Source organism: Dipodomys spectabilis, unplaced genomic scaffold (assembly GCF_019054845.1).
Source record: "Dipodomys spectabilis isolate Male_0828 unplaced genomic scaffold, ASM1905484v1 ptg000396l, whole genome shotgun sequence".
Taxonomy (NCBI): Eukaryota; Metazoa; Chordata; class Mammalia; order Rodentia; family Heteromyidae; genus Dipodomys; species Dipodomys spectabilis.
Window position 1 is genome coordinate 1074632 of NW_024871073.1, and position 7443 is coordinate 1082074.

A 7443-nucleotide genomic window follows, 5' to 3' on the forward strand; every position below is an offset into this window, starting at 1 on the left:
TTCCTGAGTTAAGAGGAAATGGCTTTAGTTTTTCACCATTAAGTAGAATTCTGGCTGTAGGTTTGTCATATACAGCCTTTATTGTATTGATGAATGTTCCATGAATTCCTAATTTTTCCAAAACCTTCATCATAAAGGGGTGTTGGATCTTGTCAAATGCTTTTTCTGCATCTATTGAGACAACCATGTGGTTCTTATTCTTGCTCCTGTTGATGTGATGAATAATATTTATGGATTTGCGTATATTGATCCAGATTTGCATCTCTAACATGAATCCTGTTTGATCGTGGTGTATGATTTTTTGGATGAATTGTTGAAGTCGTTTGGCCAAAATTTTGTTGAGAAGTTTTGCATCAATGTTCATCAAATAAATGTGTCTATAGTTCTCTTTCTTTGATGAGTCCCTGCCTGTTTTTGGGATGAGGGTTATGTTGGCATCATAGAATGTGTTCGGCAATGAACTTTCTCTTTCAATTTCATTGAAGAGTTGAAGGAGTATTGGTGTAAGCTCTGCTTTGAAGGCCTTGTAGAATTCCGCTGTAAACCATCTGGTCCTGGACTTTTCTTAGCTGGGAGGACTCTTATTGCTGTTTCTATTTAAATGCTTGATATGGACCTGTTAAGATGCTTTAACTCATCTTGGTTTAGTTTTGGCATGTCAATATTTGCTAGGAAAAGGTCCATTTCTGTCAAGTTCTCAAACTTATTAGTATAAACATTTGAGATTTATTTCCTTATAATGTTCTGAATCTTGGTTGTTTCCGTGGTGGTGTTTCCATTCTCATCTCTGAGTTTATTTATTTGGGTGTGTTCTCTGCTTTTTCTGATAAGATTTGCTAAGGGTCTGTCAATTTTGTTAATTTTTTCGAAGAACCAACTCTTTGTTTTGTTAATCCTTTCTGTAGTTTTTTAGGATTCTAACTCATTTAATTTTGATTTAATTTTAATTATTTCTTTCCATCTACTGGATTGGGGTTTATCTTAGTGCTCTTTTTCAAGGAGGTTCAGATGTCTCATTAAATTATTGGTTTCAGATCTCTCCAATTTGTTGATGTAGGAGCTCAGAGCTATGAACTTGCCTCTGAGTAATGCCTTTCCTGTGTCCCAGAGGAGCTGGTAATTTGTGTGTTCATTTTTGTTGAATAGCATGAACATTTGAATTTCCTTTCTAATCTCTTCCATGATCCACTCGTGATTCAGCAGTGTGTTGTTCATCCTCCATGTTTTACCGGACTTTCTTTGGTGGCTTTTGGTGTTGAGTTCTAATTTTATTCCCTTGTGGTCAGAGAAAATGCAAGGTATAACTTCAATGTTTCTGAATTTGGACAAATTTTCTTTGTGGCCTAAAATATGGCCTATTTTAGAAAATGTTCCATGTGCTACTGAGAAAAACGTGTATTCTGGTGCTGCTGGTTGAAATATTCAGTAGATGTCTGTTAAATCTAGATGATCTATGCAGCTGTTTAGATCTGTGGTTTCTCTGTTGAGTTTTTGCCGAGTTGATCTATCTAGTGGGAGAGTGGTGTGTTAAAATACCCAACAATTAATGTCTTTGGATCTATGTGGGATTTGAGGGAAAGTAGTGTTTCTTGGATAAATTTGGGTGCTCCATTGTTTGGCGAATAGATAGTTAGAATTGTAATATCCTCCTGTAGGAGAAATCTATAAATTAGTATGTTTTGACCTTCTTTATCTCATCTCACGAATTTTAATTTGAAGTCTTTTTTTATCTGATATTAGGATTTAAACTCCCGCCTGTTTATGGGGGCCGTTTGCTTGGTAGATTTTGCTCCAGCCTTTAACATTGAAAATGTGTTTGTTTTTACGGGCAAGATGTGACTCCTGAAGGCAGCAGATAGAAGGATCCTGTTTTTTAATCCAACTAGACAGTCTATGTCGCTTAATTGGAGAGTAAAGTCCGTTAATGTTAAGAGATAGGACTGAGAGATATTTGGGAGTTCCTGCCATGTTATCCACCTTCTTTGGTGTTTCGAACAGTGGGTTCTTCCTATGGTTTTTGGATTCTCAGTTTGGGTGCAGTTTCTTGGCCTTTATTGTGGTCTTGTTGGTTTTCTATGTGTAGGATATCTTTAAGAATCTTTTGTCGGGCTGGTTTGGTGGAGATGTATTGTTTCAATTTTTCTTTGCTATGGAAGTTTTTTATTTGGCCTTCAGTTATGAAGGAGAGTTTAGCTGGGTACAGTATTCTTGGTTGATAGTTGTTTGTTTTTAGAGCTTGGAATACATCATTCCAGGTTCTTCTTGCTTTGATTGTCTCTGCTGAGAAATCTGAGGTGATTCTAAATGGTTACCCTTTATAGGTGATTAATCTTTTCTCCTTCACAGTTTTAAGGATCTTTTCCTTGGTCTGAGTTGATCCTGTGTGGATCATAATGTGACGGTGGGATCTCCTATTCTGGTCTGGTCTATTTGGAGTTCTAAAAGCTTCTTGTATCTTAATAGGCCCATCTTTTTGCATGTTTGGGAAGGTCTCTGCTAAGTTCCTGTTAAACAAATTTCCTAGACCATTAACTTCTGTTTCTAGGTGCTCCTCTACACCCATTATGCTTAGATTAGGCCTTCTGATGGTGTCTTCCAAGTGTTGGATAGATCTATCATATTTCTTGGACTTGTCTTGGATGGTTGTATGTTCTTTCTCTATAATATCTAGGTTATCTTCAATCCCTGAGATTCGATCTTCTGCAAGGACGAACCTGCTGTCAAGACTTTCTACTATTTTTTATTTCTTTTCCTTCTAATTGGTCAGCTTTGATGGCTTCAAGTTCTTTGTTGAAGCTTTGTTTTAGATCTTGTATGCACTTCTTTACTTCCTTTATTTGGTGTTCAGTCTTTATTCTCAAATCAGTTCGTTGATTGGTTATGGTTTCCTTGGACTCCCATTCCTTCTGTTCGGTTCCATTCAGCATTCCCTTTGTGGTCTCCCTAACTTCCTTCTGCTCTTTGTTAATGGATCCCATGAATGCCTTTAGTGATCTTTTTGTATTCTCATCTTGCTCTCTCAATTCCTGTATTACTATTTGCTTAACTTCCTCCCGTTCATGCCATTCTTATATTTCTCTCTGAGTGTTCTCAGCCTGTTCACGCCATTCTGCCTTTCTCCTTGAGTATTGTCAAGCTGCTCATGCAAATCCTGTATCAGTTTTTGATTAGCTTCCTCACGCTCATGATATTCCTGTATAAACCTTTGTATTGCCTCCTCTCTATCCCCCTCACGCTCATACACAGGCCTTTGTAGGTTTTCAATCTTTTCCTGCATTGACTTTTTGTTTGCCTCCTCTCTCTCCCTATCACGCTCATACAGAGTTCTTTGTATGTTTTCAATCTTTTCAGGTATCATGTTTGCCAGCAGTGTTTTAGAGCTATTTGGCAACTATCCTCTCAATTATTCATTATCTGTTCTGTCCCATGATTATCATGAGTAGGAGTGGAGATACCCGGACATGCCATTTTTCTTGTGGTTTTCCGGCTTACTCTGCCCATTTGGGATGAAAGTAACACCAGTTTTGTGCTAGAACACTAACTTAGGGCAAGCATCAACCAAAGTCTGAATTTGCACAGTCAATAGTCTGCCGTTACAATCTAGTTCAACAGATACCTCTATTCAACATCACACAACTATATATTAATGGGCTACAAACCGCAAAGAAGAATTTGGTAAACCAGAAATTATTAGGGTTAGGGAGAGATGTGGTTAAAAAATAGGAAAAAGTGATGTGGGAAGGTACAGGGAGAGTTAACTTAACTAAGTCCTAGATTCAAAGCAGGAAATAGGTTGTATTGGATGAAAGTAGAGAGAGAGAAAACAAGAAGAAAGACAAAGGAGAAAAAAGAGACTAGAAAAAATAGAAAAATAAAAATTAATAATATGCAGAAACGAGAAAAAACCATTCAAAGTACGTGGATATAATGAGAGAAGGGGAGAGATAAAAAGGAGATGTGAAAAACTTAAAAATGAAAATACTTAAATATTATATAGGTATAAAGAGGGAGTACTGCTATTAGGAAATTTAAGTATCAGAGGTTTTGAATTGAGTAATAAATTTGTGGATTAAGTGTGTACACAAGGGGGATAGGGTCTAATAGTCAACTACGGGTTTATCTGAGGATGTGCAGAACAACAATTAAGTCCCATAATTAAGAACAATAGAGAGGAAAAGGTGAGAAGGATAAGGAAGAAAGAAAAAAAACATCAGAAGTTCAGTAGAGCTAAGCAAAAAACAAAACGAAATTTATTTTAAAAAAAGAAGAAAAAAAGAAAGAAAGAAAAATGCACACACACACATGTATCCCTAAAATAAAGATTATAAGGGGAAAAATGTTACTAGAAAACAATTTTTTTCAAAAAGGTAAAAATTAAAGATTAAAAAATGTTTTAGGAAAGAAAAAAATTGTAAAAGGTATTAAAAAAAAAGAAGGGGAAAAAAAAAGTTGATTTTTTTCGGGAGTGTTGGGAAAAATCATGTATCTCCCTTTTGTCTGTAAGCTGCCTCTGGTTGGAGGCTCTGGTCTTCTTGTGGTCCTGTGGCTTGGTTGGTTTCTTAAGTCAGTTTGTTTGGACAGGCAGAAAAATGCTCTGCTTTACCAAGGATTTTGCGATCCTCCTCCCAAGTTAGTTCAATGGGAGGGGGTTGTGCTTTGAGTACCACAAAAGAGGGAGATGGCTGTTTACTCAAGTTTGGAGATGCTGTGATGAGGCTAGGTTCTGGGTAGAGTTGAGGCCTTTTAGCAAACAGTAGCTTTTCCCAGGGGCTAGTTTCTGAGAAACTCACAGAGCCCAGCCTGGAGCCACTCTCAGGGTTTCTGTTTACTGATGTTGAGGTTGCTAAAGGGAGGGGCAGCCTCTGGATATGATTACCCAGTGAAGAAAGCCACTCCTAGGACTGGCGCCCAAACTGGGTGACTTTTCCCTGGGTGGAGCTGATTCTGGCAGGTCACCATGCCGTTAAGTTCTTGTGACCTGCTAAATGACCCTAGTTTTATTCCATGGCCTGAGTTGGAGCTAGCAGCTCCGCCGAGCTTTGTTGGTATCCAAGAGGGAGATCTCTGGTACTGGGGGGGGGTTGCCTTCCCTCCTTTACTCCCTGAGAAGGAGTGAGGACATCAGGTTTCTACTCACGCTGAGTCTTTGTTCCTGGGTCGTCTCTGGTCTGCGAACTGCAGGATGAAGATGTCTGCTCCTTGTCAGTTCTTGCTGGTGTTGAGTCGAATTCCCTCACCCCCTGTGTCTGGCTTTTTCATCCCAGACTCTCTCTCTTTCAGGTATGACGGTACCACCGCCGCCGCCGCCGCCTCCGCTGCTGCTGCTGATCTGTCCCCTTGCCTGGATTTTCCCTCTCTGTCCAATTATGGCACACTTGGTGTGATTCTCTGGCTTAGGACTGTTCACTGGAACTCTAAACCTGCTTTCTATGCGAGAGCTTGTTTTGCCTCCAGCTTCTCCTCCGCCATCTTCCTGGAACTCCCCACCACTGTCATCTTGACTCTGGCCATGCTGCTTGCTTCACAGGATTCTGGCCACACCCCCATTCTTTCTTGCTTCTTTCTGACCAATGGGATACAAGAATAGTGGCCACGCCCACATTCCATGCTGCCAGGTAGCACTGGGATTCCCTCTGTTAATTTACACCACTACTAGCAGTTGAGGAAGGTAGAGGTGGCTGAGTGGTGAGGAAGAGACTCGAGGTGACTTTGGAGCATAGTAGAAAATTGATGCTCCCACCCCCATCCGGCCCCTTCCCTCCCTTCACGCGGTGCAAGGTTTCAAACATCAGGCAATGGCATGCTGCCAGCCGGGCTATGTCCCCAACCTGGTCCCTGCCCCTAGTCTTCTGCTCTGGGCCCATGTGTCCTCAATGTGGCCACCATCGCTGATACCCCAATTGGAGCAGCTGCCAACAGCTTCTCTCAGCAGCACAGGTGAGTGGCTGCCCCAACACCAATTTAACCCGTGTCAAACACCCCTCTGGGGGCACCATGACCCCCCTACTTGTTTCCTTTCCCCGGCTCTGATGAGCCACCTTTCTGTGTTGAGCATTTTTGAGATAGAAACTAAATATATGCTCAGGCTGGGCTGTATCGTGGTCCACCTGTGAATGGTATGCTCCACCAGGCCTGGTCCTCTCTAGTTGGGATGGTAGATGTGTGGTGTCCTGCTCAGTCATCGGTTTAGATGGATTATCCTAAACTCAGTCCAAAGCAGCAGATTCTTGAAGCTCTTGGTAGGGCCTCCACCATTGGACCTCAGTCTCCTCACTGGACAGATGTGAGGAAACAAGGGATTTATACAGAGAGATCTCTGGAGAATGGCTAGGCAGAGAGGGAGTGGCCTTCAGATAATGTTTTGGCAATTCTGTGAACATATGCGAGGAAGATTCCAGAAATGGCTCAGGTGGGGCCTGTTATTAATCATGCAACAGTCGTGGGATTATGAACTGAAACATGGCTCACTTTCATTATTACCCTATACCCATGAGGAAGGGGATCATTCACTTTGTTCAGTTTTGCAGCTGGGGAAACTGAGGCACAGAGAAGCCAGGTGACCTACTTATGACCTCAAGTTCACAGGATGCTCTGCCTGACTTCTCTACCATGCTCCTTAAGACAATGCGTGCTATTCAGTTCACTTCTTGTGGTGGGAAGTCCACTTCTTTTCAGTCGTGTGTCTTGAACTCTAGGATTGGGCACTATTCCCGAGCTCCTCAGCTCAAGGCTAGTGCTCTATCACTTGAGCCCACAGTGCCCCTTCCAGTTTTCTGGTGGTTCTGTGGAGATAAGATTCTCACAAACGTTCCTGCCTGGGCTGTCTATGAACCATGATCCTCATATCTCAGCCTCCTATTTAGTTAGGATTAGAGTTTTATGCCACTGGCACCAGATTTAAGTGTAATTCTGATTCTCTCTCTCCCTCTCATTTTCACTCTCACCCTCAGGAACTTGTAGAATGATTGCTGTAGGAGGTGGCCCAATGTTCCCAAGTGGCTTGAACCCACGATGGCCCACTCATTCTGGAGGTGGGTTGTGGGCCAGGAGCTGTCTCATTCAGCGTGTTAAAACATCTCCATGAGGTAAGCCCTCTGTGCCCTTGCAAACTGTGAGGGTTATTCATTGTCCATCTAGCCTTATTGGATTTATTATATTGTATTCTTTTCTACATTATTTTCTAGCACCTGGCCAAAATTATGGTACACAGTTACTGAATGAAAATATAATGTCAACTTAAAAAAGTCATTTAGGGATCTGGGAATGTGGAATCATGATATGGTGATTGCCTAGCATGCATGAATCCCTGAGTTCAATTCCTCAGTACCACATAAACAGAAAAAAAAAAACTAGAAGTGGTGCCGTGCCTCAAGTTGTACAGTAATAGCCTTGAGCAGAAAAGCAAAAGCAAAAAACAAAAAAACAAAAAAACATTTATTTACT